The following is a 16,120-nucleotide window of genomic DNA, read 5'->3' on the forward strand; positions in this document are numbered from 1 at the left end:
CAGTCCTCAATTCTCACAGCCATTATGGGGTGTTGCTCTCATTGGGAGAGCTAGGCATGTCGGAACACACCAGGGAGCATTTAACCCCAGACTACTCTCTCTTCTGTCTAGCGATGGTCCCAGCCATCTGAGAGCTGTTTCCAGAGACCTTTGTGCTGATCTTGAAAAGCTGGGACCCTTTTTAGCAAGAGCGGATGTGTTTTTCCAAGCCCCAAATGCTAAAGAGAATGGAAGAAAGAAGTAACTTGGTGAATTCATGAGACCCACAGCCTGCAGGATGTTGAGCTAAAGCCCAACACACCTATGTCACTACTCAGAGCTGTTCCTGGGGGAGAGAAAAGAGAAAAACAATGTTCTTTAAAAATATTTCTGGGGGCTGGGGATTTAGCTCAGTGGTAGAGCGCTTACCTAGGAAGCGCAAGGCCCTGGGTTCGGTCCCCAGCTCCGAAAAAAAGAACCAAAAAAAAAAATATTTCTCCTCATCAATCCCATTTTCAGAATGGCATCAGACATGGGAAGAAAGATACTACCCATTAACACTGAAAGGCTGGACAGGAAAAAGTCAGCCTCCTCTGAGCCATCTACAAAATAGGAAGTACTGAATGAGAGTCCACTCATGGGCCATTAGTAGTGCTTGACTAGAGTTGAATTGAGAAAGACTAAAAGGAAGAGCAGTGAGATTGATTAGTAATGTCTGCCCTGAGCGAGGAAGGAGGTAGACCTTACACCTTATATATATTTACTTCCTCTACAAAAACAACAATCAAATCTTTATCTTTGCATTTACCTCAGAGAAAAGTGCTTTGGTATGAGTATGTTCTTAGCACATATTTCATGAACCCAAGATTATTGGAACAGAAAGAGTTTATTGAACACTTACTATGTACCAAGAAGTACTCTGTGTACTTAATAGCCAGAAGCTATGCCTCCTGCACCAAGTGCCATAGTTATTCTCATTGTGCAAAGGAAGGCAAAGGAGTCAAAGAAGTATACTGATCTGGTCAAGGTCTCACACACAGCAGGTACCAGTAGAGGCAAGTGTAAATGTTCGGAAAGCCTCCCTAAAGGGACTGGGAGGACGGCTCTGTGGGTAAAGGTACTGCTGTGCAAGCATGAGGACCTGACTTCAAATCCTCAGCACCCACGTCAAAGAGCTGGGAATGGTAACAAACACATATCTAACATTGCTGGGGGGAGGCACGAACCCAGTGCACACAGACACAGACACATACACACTTTTGTGTGCACAAACACAAGCACAGAACATACACAGAGAGACATGCAGATACACACTAAAAAAGACACACACACATATACACATACAGACAGGCACAGACACATATGTGTACACAGACATAGGCACACACATAGACACAGACGCATGCACACACATATGCATCTACAGACACATAGAAACATGTAGACACACACTCATAGACAGACACACACACACACATACACACACAGGCAGACAAAGGCATAGGAACAGACACACACATGGCCACACACACATATTCATGCACAGACATAGGCACAGACACAAATGCACACAGAGATGCACAGATACACACACATTTATGAACAGACACAGGCACACACAAAAATACATATGCACGCACGAACAGAGGCACAAGCACACACACACAAACACATATGCACAAACACTCACAGACAGACAGACATAGGCATAGGCACAGACACAGACACAGATACACAGATACACACACACACACACACACATCCATGAATAGACGTGGATATACACACAAATAAATACATATGCACACACATATTCATGCACAGACATGGGTATACACACAAATGCACATGCACACACATATGCATGCAGACATAACCACAGGCTCGCTCTCTCTCTCTCTTTCTCTCTTTCTCTCTCTCTCTCTTTCTCTCTCTCTCTGTCTCTCTCTGTGTCTCTGTCTCTGTCTCTCTCTCTCTCTCTCTCTCTCTCTCTCTCTCTCTCTCTCTCTCTCTCGATGTCCTTAACAGGGGAGCTTTCTCTCCCTTTGGGCTATTTGGAGATTTCTGAAAGCATTCTGGAGGTGTCACCCTGCATGGGAGGTGCTGTTAACACCCCATAATACATAGGTGAGAAGTCCCTCCACACACGCTCAACAAGTAAAGCACCCAGAGTATCATTTGCACCAAGGTTCAGGTTCCTGATCAGACGTTTCTGTAACCGCCTGCAATGAAAAGAAACGTGCTCAGATGACAGTCCTGGCTCCGGGGGGCACAGGACGAGTCATCTCAGGCTACAAGCATCTCCCATTAGCTCCGTGTGGCACTTAGTCCCCATCCGGCCCCTTTGCTCAAGGCAGACACAATTAAGCTCCGGGACTGGCTTTCACTTCGCAGGCTGGGCTTGCGGGGTAAGAGGGGGGCTGGAGGGGGTGCATCCTGTCAACCGCATTAAGCATCGAAGCCTCATTAGTCGGGAGCCTTCACTCTCAGGGGCTTGGCTCTCCGTGGGCGTGAGACTCAACTCCAAGAGCCTCTCTCTTGCTTCCTTTGTTTGGGTTTCATTAAACTAAACTTGCCAACTCGGATCGAGCCTCGAGCAAAGGAAACTGGATGGAAAGGGGAAGGAAAAAAAATGATCCCAGGGAAATGGAAGCCTTATCATAACGGGAAAGGCAATAACATTTAGGGCAATTAAACCCATCCAGAAACTTCTGCTTAACAACCAAAGCGTCTATTAAGATGTCTTCGTAGCTGGTAGAAGTCGCTTTCCCACCCTAATTTTCTGATAACAAGACAGAGTCTCCCTCGGCGCCTGCTGTCTTCATTCTCAGGGGAAGAATAGACGACTGAGATATTTCCCTTGCCAGCGCACAGGAAGGGAAGGTTGGGAGGAAGACCATCCTCGTTCCTAGGTTGGGGTGTGGAAACTCTTTAAGAAACACCTCTGAACAGAACAGGGGACAGCAAGCAGGAGGCCCGGCTTTTGAGATCTCCTCAGAAGTCAGAGAGTCAACACAGAAGGGGCTGACCTCAATAAAGCATCTGCATTATACACGTTTTTGGCTTGGTTTGATTTGGTTTGGTCAAGTTTTAGGGGAACAGTCTCAGGTAGCCCGGGCTGGCTTCAATCTTGCTATGTAGCTCAGGCTAGCCTTGGATTCATGATCCACCTGCTTCTACTTCCCAAGTGCTGGGATTACAGGCGAGTGCCGCTGTGTCTGGCCCATGTGATATGTAAGTTCATTACAAAACTTAGAGCTCTGATCTGGAGAGTCTAAAATTGGGCGCAAGGGGAATAAAACTGTGAGAGGTGTGAGATATGTCAGACAAAAACTGGAAGAGGAGAACGCAGAGGGAAAGGAGAATGAAAAGGAAAAGAAATAAGAAAATTAGAAATGAGAAAAATAATAAACTGGGTGTGCTGGCACAGGCCTGTACCCCAAGCTACTGGGGAAGGTGAGGTCAAAGGTTCACAAGCTCAGGGCTAGCTGAGCTATGGAATGAGCTCAACACCAGCCTAGGCTATAGAATGAGTCTGAGGCCAGCCTGGGCGATAGAATGAGTCCAAGACCAGCCTGAGATAATGAGTGAGCTCAAGGCCAACCTTAGTGACTTAGGCAAACCCTGCCTCAGTAAGTGAAAGGGAAGAGGAGGCTAGGAATGAGAGTCAGTGATGAGGCTTGCTTGGTGAGTGGGGGGCCCTGGGTGCTTTCCTAGTGCTGGCCCTAGGCAAACTAGAAGGGGAGGGGACAGGGGTTAAGGGGAGAGTTGGGGAGGGGAAGGAAATAACCAGATACTCTGGGTGAAGGTCAATAAATGTCCAACACCACTGTACCCTCCCTGAGTCCATACACTACATGCACTGATGGATGTTGGCGACCTTTCAGTCACAGTCCCTCCCCTTTGCCCAAGGGCAGATCAAGACCAAACCGAATCACATAGCTAAGGCTCAACAAACACAGCCCATTTCACTGGTGGGAACACTGAGGTTTCACCTGTCAATGCCTCCTACCCAATCTGGGAGGAGCAGAAGACTCAATGAATTCCAACCCATTTTAAGTCCTGCTTTCGGAAACTGGGAAGGGCGAGGAAAATATATCCTTCCATCTGGGTCAGGTCATATGTATCTTGGTTTTGACCCCATGAGACTCTATGAGGTTAACCAATCAGATGTGGCTTTTAAGCTACTGGGTTTGTGGGGATCTGTTATGGCATAGGTTACAAAGCCCACACAGCCCCCTTCTAGTGCCAAAAGTGGCTTCAAGACTCTGAGGTGTAATGAACAGTGTAGGCAAGTTTCCTTCGCTTAAGAGTCTCTTGGGGAAAACAGAAGGCAAGTGACGGAACAGGAGCGAGCCTTCTGGGAAATAGAACGGTCCAGACTTGGAGGGGTTTAAGGTAATGGGAGCTTGAGAACCAGAATAGTTGTGGGCTGTTTTTAGAAATTTATGAGCTCCCTGGTGGCCAAGGCGAGTAGATCCTGTCTTTAATCCCAGCTTACTGAGGTGGGATCAGGAGAGAGCTCTAGTGGGCCAGAGAAGAGCCATATGGGTGAGCCCTGGATTAAAACTGAGAGGCCCTGCCTCACTAGGGCCAACATGTGATCAACACTGGCGCCTGATGTCAACTTCAACACAAATGGAAAAGGGGAAGGTGCTAACGCCATCTCCATTTTACAGATGGCAGTTTGAGGCAGATCTACAATGAGGCCGCTGTGAGTCCCTGGGCCAGAAGCAGTTCCTGAGCTGTTCCACAGAAAAGCTGCACGCAGTAATATGGGCAAAGCTCTCACCACTGGACTTGGAGCTGAGGCAGAGCCTTAAACGCTGTGTATGTCCCAGATGGTGACAGGCCTCCCTCAGCCTGTCTCTGCCCCTTCTGTAGTGCCATGGCAGAGTAACCGACAGGTAAGATTTTATCGCACCTCCCAGTTTCCAGGGGTCTTAGTCTGTCATGGTAGGGTATGTGGGGAAGGGGGGCAGGAAGCAGAATGAAGCAGGCTATGACCTTCAGTGCTGCTCTATTGACTCACAGTCTCTTTAAACAGCACCCCCACCCTGGGATAAGCGCACCCCTGAGGAACCGTGTTCGTATCTTACAAAGCACAGCCAACTTGCTCAGAGTCCTACAGCGAGTGCCTAGTGGTGTTCTGAAGTTCCTATAAATCTTAAGCCACACTCCCCGCCTTCTGAGGCGAATGTGACAGTCACTTTGAGAACCATGCCTTCCTAGAGCCGACACGGATGAGAAGCAGAGCGTGGAAGTCTCTAAAGCCTTTGCAGAGGTGAGGAGGCTTTCCTAATGCTTCACCATTTCCATGGAGATAAAGACCCCAGCTCAGGACGCCAATGTGAGCAGACAGCATGTATTGAGCACCTACTGTATGGAGGACCGAGGTTGTGTGATCTAGATACGGGATTCCGTTTAATCCCGCGGTCGCATTTTAGGTGGGGATGGTGGGGTCTGAGCTAGGACCATCAGGAGAGCTGGTATAGAAAACTCATCAAGGGCACGGGAGTTCCAAACTGTTGTGAAGCTTTCATTTCGGGGAGGAGCGACAACTTAGCCATACTTACATTGACTAGAAAAATTCTCTGAGCTCAAAGATATCTGCAACGAATAAAAGTTAATCCATTAAACTTTCGATTCGAGGCCACAGGCTAGGCACCAGCCCAAGTCCCACTAATTTATCTAGGGTGCCCAGCAAGCTTTGACGAAAGCTGCCCACACCGTTCACACAGTGGGGGAGGACTCTATGAGCTTTAATATCCAATTCAAGCATAATATATTATCAGATCTAAAAGCATTTTAATTATGTGCTGTCTCCAAAGGTTACAGCCCCGTGAAGCTTTGGGGCCGAGTAGTGTTCACTCACAGGCTTAGACCTAAACTTTCTTCTGAGACAAATCTAGCCCACTTCCCTGGCTTCTAACATCATCCTGAAATGTCTGGACAACTTCCTATGGGGCCACACGGCACTAGCCAGTGTGTCGATGAAGGTGGTCATGATAACCACATTTCACTGGCAGGATGATGTCTTGGCTTGGTGGGTGAAGGCTTTTGTTACCCCAAGCCTGACCACTTGAACTCGATCCCTGGGACCCACATGTTGGAAGGAGAGAGCAAACTCCCACGAGTTCCCCTCCAGCTGCTACGTAAATGCCTTGGCAAGCGCACCAAACCCTAGTACTCAAAATGAATTGTAATCAAAGAAAGCCAGGAGCCAGCTCAGCAGTAAGGGTGCCTGCCATCAAGCTCGATAACCTGGGTTTAATCCCTATAAGGTAGAAGGAGAGAAACATGCATGCACGCATGTACATGCACGTGCACACACACACACACACCCCAAATACCATAATTTTAAAAGATTCACTGTCAGCTCGACTGGGTTTGGAAGATCACTTAGGAAGCTCGTGTGTGGGCATGCCTGGGTGAGTGCTTCCAGAGGTCTGATTGAGGAGAGAAGACCTACCCTGAATGTGGTAGCACCATACCAAGGGCTTTGATTCCAGACTGAATAAAAAGGGACAAAGGAGAAAGCAAGCTGCACCCCGGCATCATCCATCTGTCTCTGCTTCCTGACTGTGGATGTCATGTGGCCAGCCGCCTCACGCTCCTGCCCCCATGTCTTCCCCACCTCAATGGGCTATAGCCTTGAACTGTCAGCCACAGTAAACCTTTCCTTCTTGAAGCTGCACTGGTGTTTAGTCCCAGCTATGGGTCCCTGGTGTGGTAGATTTTGGTGCCCTGTTATAGAGAAAGCTCTGTTAGAAGGGGGTGACCGTGATGCTCAGATGAGATTCACATGGCCCTAACACAGCCTGGAACTGTTTGCAAGGATTTGAGGGGGGCTCCATAGGACTCCCTGTGGCATTGAGGTCAAGTAAGAGACAACAGTGAATCCACTTGTTTAGGGATGGGGGGAGGGCTTCTGACAAGAAACAACTTAAGGGAGGAAGTGTTGACTCCAGTTTCCATCATATGGGGTGTCAGTCAGCCACCTCACTGGCTTTCTCACATCACCAAGAGAGAGAGTTGAGACAGAAAATGGACCTGAGCTATCAATGTCATCCCCCACCTCCCCAGTCCCACTTCCTCCAGCCAGACCATCCTCCAAAAGATTCCATAACCTTCCAAAACAGAGGATATCAGATCATGTATCCAACCCCAACATTAAATGAATAGAGGCAATGAGGTTAAGCCCATGGCTATATTGTGGGGATCAAAGTTGAGATCTGACCTAGAACCCAAGACTACTGAGGAGACAAGAAAGACATCCAGTATTTCTGCATGAGGAGCCCTAACAAGTGGTTATTCACCCGATGCAAAGTGGGAGGAAGAACGTGGAATTTTCCAGTAGGCAGATGTGTGGCCAATACCAGCACTGTCATATACAAGCTGAGGGACCTCTGACCAACTATCCTGACTCTGTTTGGTCTCTTACAAAAATAAAAAACAGGGGGGAGGAATCAGAGATTCTCCTTATGGTGCTGGTAGAGGGATGGCGGAAGTCGCGTTTAGAGCTCACTCGCCAGAGCACCTGATACACTGTTGCTGTTGGTCAGCAACATCATATTCCTCATCACCAAACCCTGAGGCCAGTTAGAACCTGGCAAGCTCTTTGCTGTCTGTGATTTAGGGCAGAGGTCAGTACACTTGACCCTTGAGTCTAATGAGGCCTGTTGTCTGGTTCTGTAAATATACTTTGATTGGCACGCAGCCACACTCAGACGCTGACGTGTTATGTATGGCTGCCTCGCAACAGAATTGAGAGCCGATGACGGAGACAATGTAACTCACGGAGCCAAAAATAGTGATCAGCCGGACTATTAGAGAAAATGTCCAGATGCCTGAGAGATTCATTTCCTTAGCCGGCTAGATTTCTTCCTACCCTGCCTCCACCTTGGAGTCATGAGGCCTAGGTTCAAGATCCACTTTTACTACTTGCTGGTGGAAACCCTTTGACAAATGATCAAACCAAAATATGTAGAAGTCCTTAGTGTCTCCTCTGTTCACTTAACCTAGCAACTGCTGGACACAGGGAGAGTCATAATAATCTTAGCCAAAATGCTAACCCTGGGGGCTGAGAGAGGATTCAGTCAGTAAAAGGCTTGCCGCACAAGCCTGAGGACCTGAGTTCGGATCCCCAGCACCCAGGTAAAAAGCCAGGTGTAGTGGCATACATCTGTATATATAGTGTTGGGGTTGGGAGGCAGAGACAAGGAGACCCCCAAGGGTCACTGACTAGCCTGCCTAGCTGAATGGGCAAGCTCCAAATTTAAAGAGAGACTCTAGCTCAAAGAATAAGGCAGAGAGTGACTGAGGGAGACAAAACTAACCTCTGGCCTCTACATGAATATCCCTATGCTTGTGCACACATGAACATGTACCCACATATGCTACTGATACACAGATACTAACTCTAGCCTGTGTCTCCCTCCATTTCTCCCCTACCCCTTCTCGCCTTCTTTCCTTCCTTCTTTACTTTTTCCCCCCTTTTTCCAAGACAGAGTCTCATGCAGTCGAAGATGGACTTGAACTCCCGATCCTCAGGTTCCACCCGCTGAGTGCTGGGATTACAGGCATGGACCACCATGCCCAGCTCAGCTTGTATTCTTCCCGCCCCCTGCAGTCTGCCGGTAGAAAAAGAGTCCTTGAGACAATGACAGGTCACTGCTGAAATCGTGTCAACTCACAGAGCAGAGGAAGAAGAAAATTAACTCCCACTGCAGCTGTCTGGCTTCATTAATGAGATTTTTCTAGTTGTTACTTTTATCAAAGCAGAGAAAAGACCTTGAGGATATGTAAGCCAGAATCGGAGGCGAGTGGTGGTGATGGGGGAGAGAGGATGAAGGGGATGCCTCTGGGGAGTGTATCCAGGTGGAAAAGTACCCTGGGAAGACAGGTAAGTGTGTGTGTGTGTGTGTGTGTGTGTGTGTGTGTGTGTGTGTGTGTAAGGGGAGAGCAGCAAATGGTTAGGGAACGATGGGAGAGGCAGTGTGTGGGAGAGAGGAACAGGAATGTGAAGAGGGTGTGTCAAGAAGACATCACACAAGGGCCCCTATCCAAGTTCTGCATCACCTGTCCCCTCTCTCCAGGTGCTGGCTAGGGTCTCAGACTCTAGAGGACAACCTACAATGGTACTTTCCCAAGCCATTGCCAACTGATGCTAAATACTTCTCCATACACCCACAGATACTTAGAGCCCTCACGGCACACCTAAGAGAAACTTCCTTTTGTGGCAGATGGAGACTATGACAGAAAATGCAGAGACAACTTACTACGAGGTGTCCAAGCTGAAATGTCTACCACACAACCCCTGCACCGAAAGCTGAAAGGATATCAAGGAAGAGGGACTGAAAAGACTGTGGGAGCCTGAAGCCCAGACACTGTTGGGAGATTGTGTCTTCTGGGTATGACAGAGAAGCTGCACCCACATGATCCTAACAATGTGCTCACCCAAACAAGATCTACACAGTGACAGTGCCAGTTGACATGCCAGTGTGGTTGAGGAAAATCTTCTAAGCCTTCCCCCAGTTGAAGAACTGCAGAAAATCAATGGTTGCCGAGAGAGAGAAAATTATTTTTTCCCAGGCATGCACCACCCACCCCCTGACATATTAGCCAATCCCACAAGTAGTCAGCCCTAAACATGTGTACATATAAGCAACACTGAATGAATTCATTAGGTTGTATACATACACGTGCACACACAGACTCACACATACACACACCACACACCATACCATACACATGCATGCACACACACAACCACCACACTCACACACACACACACACACACACACACCACTCATATACATAATACACATACACTGTACCATACAGACACACACATGCACACATGCATACATACATACATGCACACAAATATATACACATACTTGTGTACACACACACACACCACTCATACACACACTACACAGACACTTCACCATACAGACACACACATTACACACACATGCACACATGCATACACACAAATATATACACATACACACATACACATACATACATACACACACACTGCATCATAAAGACACACATCATACACACATGCACACATGCATACACACAAACATGCACACAAATATATACATAAATTTGCACACACTCACCACTCATACACATACTACACATACACTGCACCATACAGACACACACATCACATACACATGCACACATGCATATATACAAATATATACACATACTTACACACACACACACACACACACACACCAACAATAATTAAAGAAGAAAAAAAGTCATGAGAATTTGGACAGGGCTGGGAGGCTATTTAAGTGGTACTGTTAAAAACAGGACTTGTGTATTAAATTGTCAGCGAAATGTAAAAGTTTAATTTAAAAATAAGATAAAGTGAAACAAGGGACACCTTTGGGATCTAGTAGGAAGGTCTGACCATATTTATTCTGATATCCTTCTTCAAAAGTAACTGTTGCCAGCCAGGTATACCCTTAATCCAAGCACTCAGGAAGCAGAGGCAGGGGGATCTCCGTAGTTCAAAGCCAGCTTGGCCTACAGAGTGAGTTACAGGACAGGCAGGGCTACCAAGAGAAACCTTGTCTCAGAAAAGTCAAACCCAAACCTATACCAAAAATGTTGCCACTGGTCTCTGAATCCTGAGAAGTAACTTCCTCCACAATTCACTGTAAATCAAACTTGTAAACAGAGAAGTCACCATCACCATTGTGGAAATGATGGATGGGCAAATTTAAGATGCAAACCACTAGATTGGGGTGGCTGGAGGTAAGAGACTAGAAATGGTGGTGGCCAGCAGCTCACAGGAGTGAGAGGGAAAGTGAGATCATGGGGGGCTGAAGTTATGGGGGGGCTGAAGTCATGGGGTCTGAGGTCATGGGGGGCTGAAGTCTTGAGGAGGCTGAAGTCATGGGGGCTAAAGTCATAGGGGGCTGAGTTTATGGGAGGCTGAAGTCATGGGGAGCTGAGGTCATGGAGGGCTGAAGTCATGGGGTGCTAAAGAAGTCATGGGGCCTGAAGAAGTCATGAGGGCTTAAGTCATAGGGGGAGGGGCTGCTCCAAGGATGGGAGGGGATAGAGGGAGCTCTGCCTTCCCCGGATTGGAAGACAGGCACATTTCGAAGCCTGTCTTTCTCATCCCCTGTCTGTCTTTCAACTTTTTACTGCTCTGCTTTGAAAAGAAGGGGACACACCAAGATGTCAGATTCATTCAGTGTAACGAGATGACACAGTTACAACAGAAATGGAACTCAAATATTAACATTGAGACATCTAGAATAATCCTGACAGGACCCACCCTACCTCACCCTGTTGGGGTGGGGGAAGTGCTTGTGAAATCAGTTGTCCACAGGGAATTCATGGGCTGGAGAAGGATTGCTCCCCTTAGAATTTGGGACCACCCAAGGTCATTGTCCCAAAGACTGGCATTACTGTGGGTAGGTACTATAGGGACCCACTGAGAGCAGATGAAACAGGCAGCCCCTCCCCAGCCAGGGGACAGAGCTAACTGAATGAGGGCTGTCACTTGTTTCTATCCTAGCCTTTGCTGGCACTCTGCAGAGTATGCTCTCATCACAACATGAAGTGTGTGTTCATGGGGCACAGCTGTGTGGACAGGTGTGTGAAGTGAGTTTGCACACACGCACATAGAGGACAACCTTAGCTGTCCTTCCTCAGATGCCATCCACCTTTTGTTGTTTTGGGTTTTTTGTTTGTTTGTTTGTTTGGTGGTGGTGGTGGGTTTTTGTTCTTTTTGTTTTTTGTTTGTTTGTTTTTGTTTTTGTTTTTTTGAGACAGGGACCATCATTGGCTTGTAATTCATCCAGTAGGCCAGACTGGTTGTTCAGCAAGGCCCAGAGATCCACCTTTCTCTGCCTTGCCAATGCCGGGATTACAAATGTACAGTGCCACCACATCTGGCTTTAAAACTTCTTAAGAATCACATCCATTTCCTAATTGTCTCACTTGAGGGTTTCTATCCCTATGAAGAGACGCCGTGCCCAAGGAAACTCTTAGAGTGCATTCGATTGGTGGCTTGCTTATAGTCTCAGTTTATTCAATTATTCTGTCAGAGAGCATGGCGGCAGGTGTGATGCCTGAGAGGGGCCAGAGAGCTTTACATCCTGATTCACAGGAGCAGGCAAAGAGCCAGTGGACCCAGTGTGGATTTTTGAAACCTCAAAGCCCATCCCCGTCGTAGAAAATAATCTTAGCCTGGAACTCCTATCCCGCTTTTGGTTATTGATCCCCCGGATGAAAAATACATTCACAGCTTTTATATTTACAGTGTGCTTCAGGCAGCACAAGAACTGGGCACCTGCCTATCCTCCGTGCTGACAGATTCTCTTTTCCTATTGCTAACCCCCAGGGTTATTACTTACTATTGACTATGTCCCATCTGGGCTGCTCTTAACTCCAACTGGGCCACGGTCTCTTGGCCCTTAGCCCATGCCGGCTCTCCTCCCTCCTGTGCGTTCTTCCTTTATCCCACGGTGGCTCTTCCTTTGTTTCTCCTTTCCTCCTCATGGTTCTTTCCAGTGCAAACCCTGGAAAACTCAACCCCACTTACTTCTCTTCTTCCCAGCTATTGGCTGTTAGCGTCTTTACCAATCACAACTAACTGGGGGCGGGGTCACTCAGTGTCTTATGTGCGGAATCTCTTTGGGCTAAGCAGTCTTGGGGCCCCAGATTAGCATTAGAATGCAAGCAACACTAAGCCAACCCACTACACACCCCCAGTGACCTTCTAGGGCCACACCTTCTAATCCTTCTAATCCTTCCAAACAGTTCACCAGCTGGGGACTAACCATGCATGTATTTATGAGCCTACAGAGTCATTCACATTCAAACTACCACAAATATTTATCTACATATTGGTGTTGGGGGGGGGGGTAAGGTGCCAGGCACATGTGTGGAAGTCAGAGAATAACTTACAGAAGCCAGTTCCCTCCTCCTCATCGGGCGAGGACTTTTATCTACTTAGCCACCTCACCAACTCAGTCCCAGCTTCTCTGAAATGTGAGTCCTGAGAACCACACTCAGGGTCTGTTGCCTGCATGATCAACATTTTACCACCAGAGCTCCTTCCCCAACCCCTGATACAGTTCTTCCTGGTCTAGAACCTTCTCCTCCCTTCCTACCAATGCTTGCTCCAAGGCCTAGTCTTATGCACAGCTCCTCCATGAAGCCTGCATGAATGAAGAGGGAGCCACCGCCCCTCTGTGGTATTCAGTACACAGAAGCCCTTTGGGGTTCTTACCTCGTCTTATGCCTAGAGAGCCCAGGACACACATCCACACCCATCCCCCAACGCTGGACCATGAACTCCTAATGAGACAAAGTATCAACCAGTCATCTTCAATGTATCTGGGCAGCATTTGGCTTTGTGCTGAGATGAACCACTAACCATATAGTGTAACCTGGGCCTCCAACTGGCTTCTTCTCTCCTCCATTTGCTGAAGCACCAGGGCTCATCAGGAGTCCTATCCTACCCTGACACCCCCACCACCACCAAGTGCCATACATATCTCCACACCCAATTCCCCAGATCTTCCCTATACTGGGGCCCCGCTAGAATGGCTGAGCATGGCCCACCCACCCCTTGACAGCTGCAAAATGTAGACACCTCCACACCTCCATCTCTGGTCCCCAGTCTTCCTGACAGAAGGCTAGGAACTCTACACATCTCAATCTCTCCCAACTGTCCCCTGTGATGGGCATCATAGATGGAATCCCTCACCAAGGCCTTGGAATTCTCCTCCATATCTATGTCCATTCTTATCACCCCATCGGGGAGGTTGTGTGAATTTGACTTATATAAACGAAGGTCCCTAAACTATACAGAGGAACAGAGCATGACAAGACTTAATGCAACCAGGGCCATTGTCTTGCTTCTGCATCAGTGGCCTGGTAAAGTTACCCAGGTTCTCTGAACTGAGCTCAGTCCAGTGACAGTCCCCAGGTGTGCCGATATCTGGGCTTCCCCAAACTGTCAGCTACTGGAATCGCCCGACGATAACCCAGGCTAATTTCATTTAGACATCAGCAACTCTTGATCCAATCCATCCCACAGCATGCTTTTATAAATAAAGTTTTATTGGGACCATTCGTCCAGGCCTTCCCAACTGACTGGTCATAAAGCAGGCTGTGTAGCACACAGGCCTGGGATAACCATTGTCTGGCCCTTTGGCAAAACCTGGGTTGGCTCTAATTGAAAGGGCACCTTGGTTACCTTTGTGTCTCTGTGAACATAGTGTCTGAAAGGGGGGGGAAAAAAGGACTGAAAAATTTATTTTGGCTTGTGCATTCAGAAGCTTTGAAAGGCAGGACTAAGGGACTCTGTGCTGGTTAGTTTTATGTCAGTTTGACAAAAGCTACAGTCATCTGAAAGAAGGGAACCTCAATTGAAAAGATGTCTCCATAAGGTTGGGCTGTAGGCAAACCTGTAGGGTAGTTTCTTAATTAGGGATTGAAGGACGAGGCCCCGCCCATTGTGGGTGGGGCCAGCAAATTGTGGGTGGATCTAGCCTATTGTGGGTGGAGCCATCCCTGGGCTGGTGGTCCAGGGTTCTATAAGAAAGCAGGCTGAGCAAGCCATGAGGAGCAAGCCAGTAAGCAGCACCCCTCCATGGCCTCTGCACTACCTCCTGCCTCCAGGTTCCTGCCCTGGTTGAATTCCTGACCTGAGTTACTTCAGTAATGAACAGTGCAGTGGAAGTGAGCCGGATTAACCCTTTCCTCCCCAAATTGCTTTTGCCGTTGGTATTTTCATCACAGCAATAGAAACCCTGACTGATACAGGCGTCATCTGTGGTGGTGGTGGGTGGGGGAAGGAATGAAGTAAAGGCTGTTTACATGGTGATAAACCAGGAAAGTCCACCCCTAGGGACCTACTTCTCCTAAGGCCCCAATTCCTCATAGTTCCACAGTATCCCTATATAGTATCATCAATGTGGTGGACATTCCAGGTCAAACCTTAAGACCAGCAATTCTAAAGGGCTGACTAGTTTGTGGGCTGCCAGCCTGAGTGTTCTACATTTGTCTGCCTAATGACAGCTTCCAACTGTCAAGTCTGTACTCTGGCCCCTGCCCTGTATCCTTGTAAACAAGTATGGCCATGACGAGGGCCCAGGGCAGCATCTTCACATGTACTCATGGAATAGATAAATGAAGAATGAATGAATGAGTGAATGAGTGAGTGAATGAGTGAATGAATGAATGAATGAGTGAATGAATGAATGAGTGAATGAGTGAATGAGTGAATGAATGAATGAGTGAATGAGTGAATGAGTGAATGAATGAGTGAATGAATGAATGAGTGAATGAATGAATGAGTGAATGATCTGCCTCCTAATGATTTCATTTTACATGTAGGAAAACTGACATTTGGCGAACCACCCCAGCACAATGACATTCTGACAATGACATCAATTCCAATCTCCCCGACGGCACAACTCCACGGCTGAACACTCTGCTCCACTGTCTGATTAGGTCTCCTTGAAGAAAAGGAGACCCACCCCATGGGCGACCCCAGGGGTCCCTGCTTGTGCATTCTCTTGGGAGAGAAACAGGAGTGAGGAGGCATCCTGAAGATCTGAGAGACACTGGGCAGGCGGGTGGCACAAGGCCACCTCCTCAAACCGTACCCCCAGCCTGGAGGGTGGTGGTGATAAACGGAAAGGAGCTGACTTGGCTCTGCCTGGCACAGGCTTAAAAGAGGACAGAACAGGAGCTGACAGACAGAGACCCAAGCGGCCATCAGCTCGGATGTACCTAAGATAAAAGCCAACAGCCTTGGGTCCTCATCAGGACCCAATTGTAACAATTGTAAACAATTGTAGCAACAGTGGTAACAGAAGTGTCGAGTGTGTGGCAAGGAGAGGGAGACCCAGACCCAGACCCCCAGGCAGGGATGTGCAAGTCAGATGAAGTGTTTGATCTAAAGCCCCCCACCTCCAGGAGCCCCCCTTTGTCCTTGGAGGCAGGGCAGGGTTGGTTGCAGCATGGAGTAGTACATTCAGGTTGGCTCCATGCTGTCTGACCCTGTCATCTGAGGTCTTCCCCACTTTGGACCTCTCTCTCTCTCTGTAAAACTCGGAGAAGGAAGCTATCTCACAGTGTCCCC

General features: G+C 48.0%; 1 protein-coding gene across 1 annotated transcript in view; it reads right to left on the minus strand.

Moving 5' to 3' along the window:
• The window catches only part of Ksr2 (kinase suppressor of ras 2), a 379,931-nt gene that overhangs the window by 106,106 nt on the left and 257,705 nt on the right, over positions 1 to 16,120 (minus strand). The window lies entirely within an intron of this gene.

This window comes from Rattus norvegicus, chromosome 12 (assembly GCF_021556685.1).
Source record: "Rattus norvegicus strain SHRSP/BbbUtx chromosome 12, alternate assembly SHRSP_T2T, whole genome shotgun sequence".
Classification (NCBI taxonomy): Eukaryota; Metazoa; Chordata; class Mammalia; order Rodentia; family Muridae; genus Rattus; species Rattus norvegicus.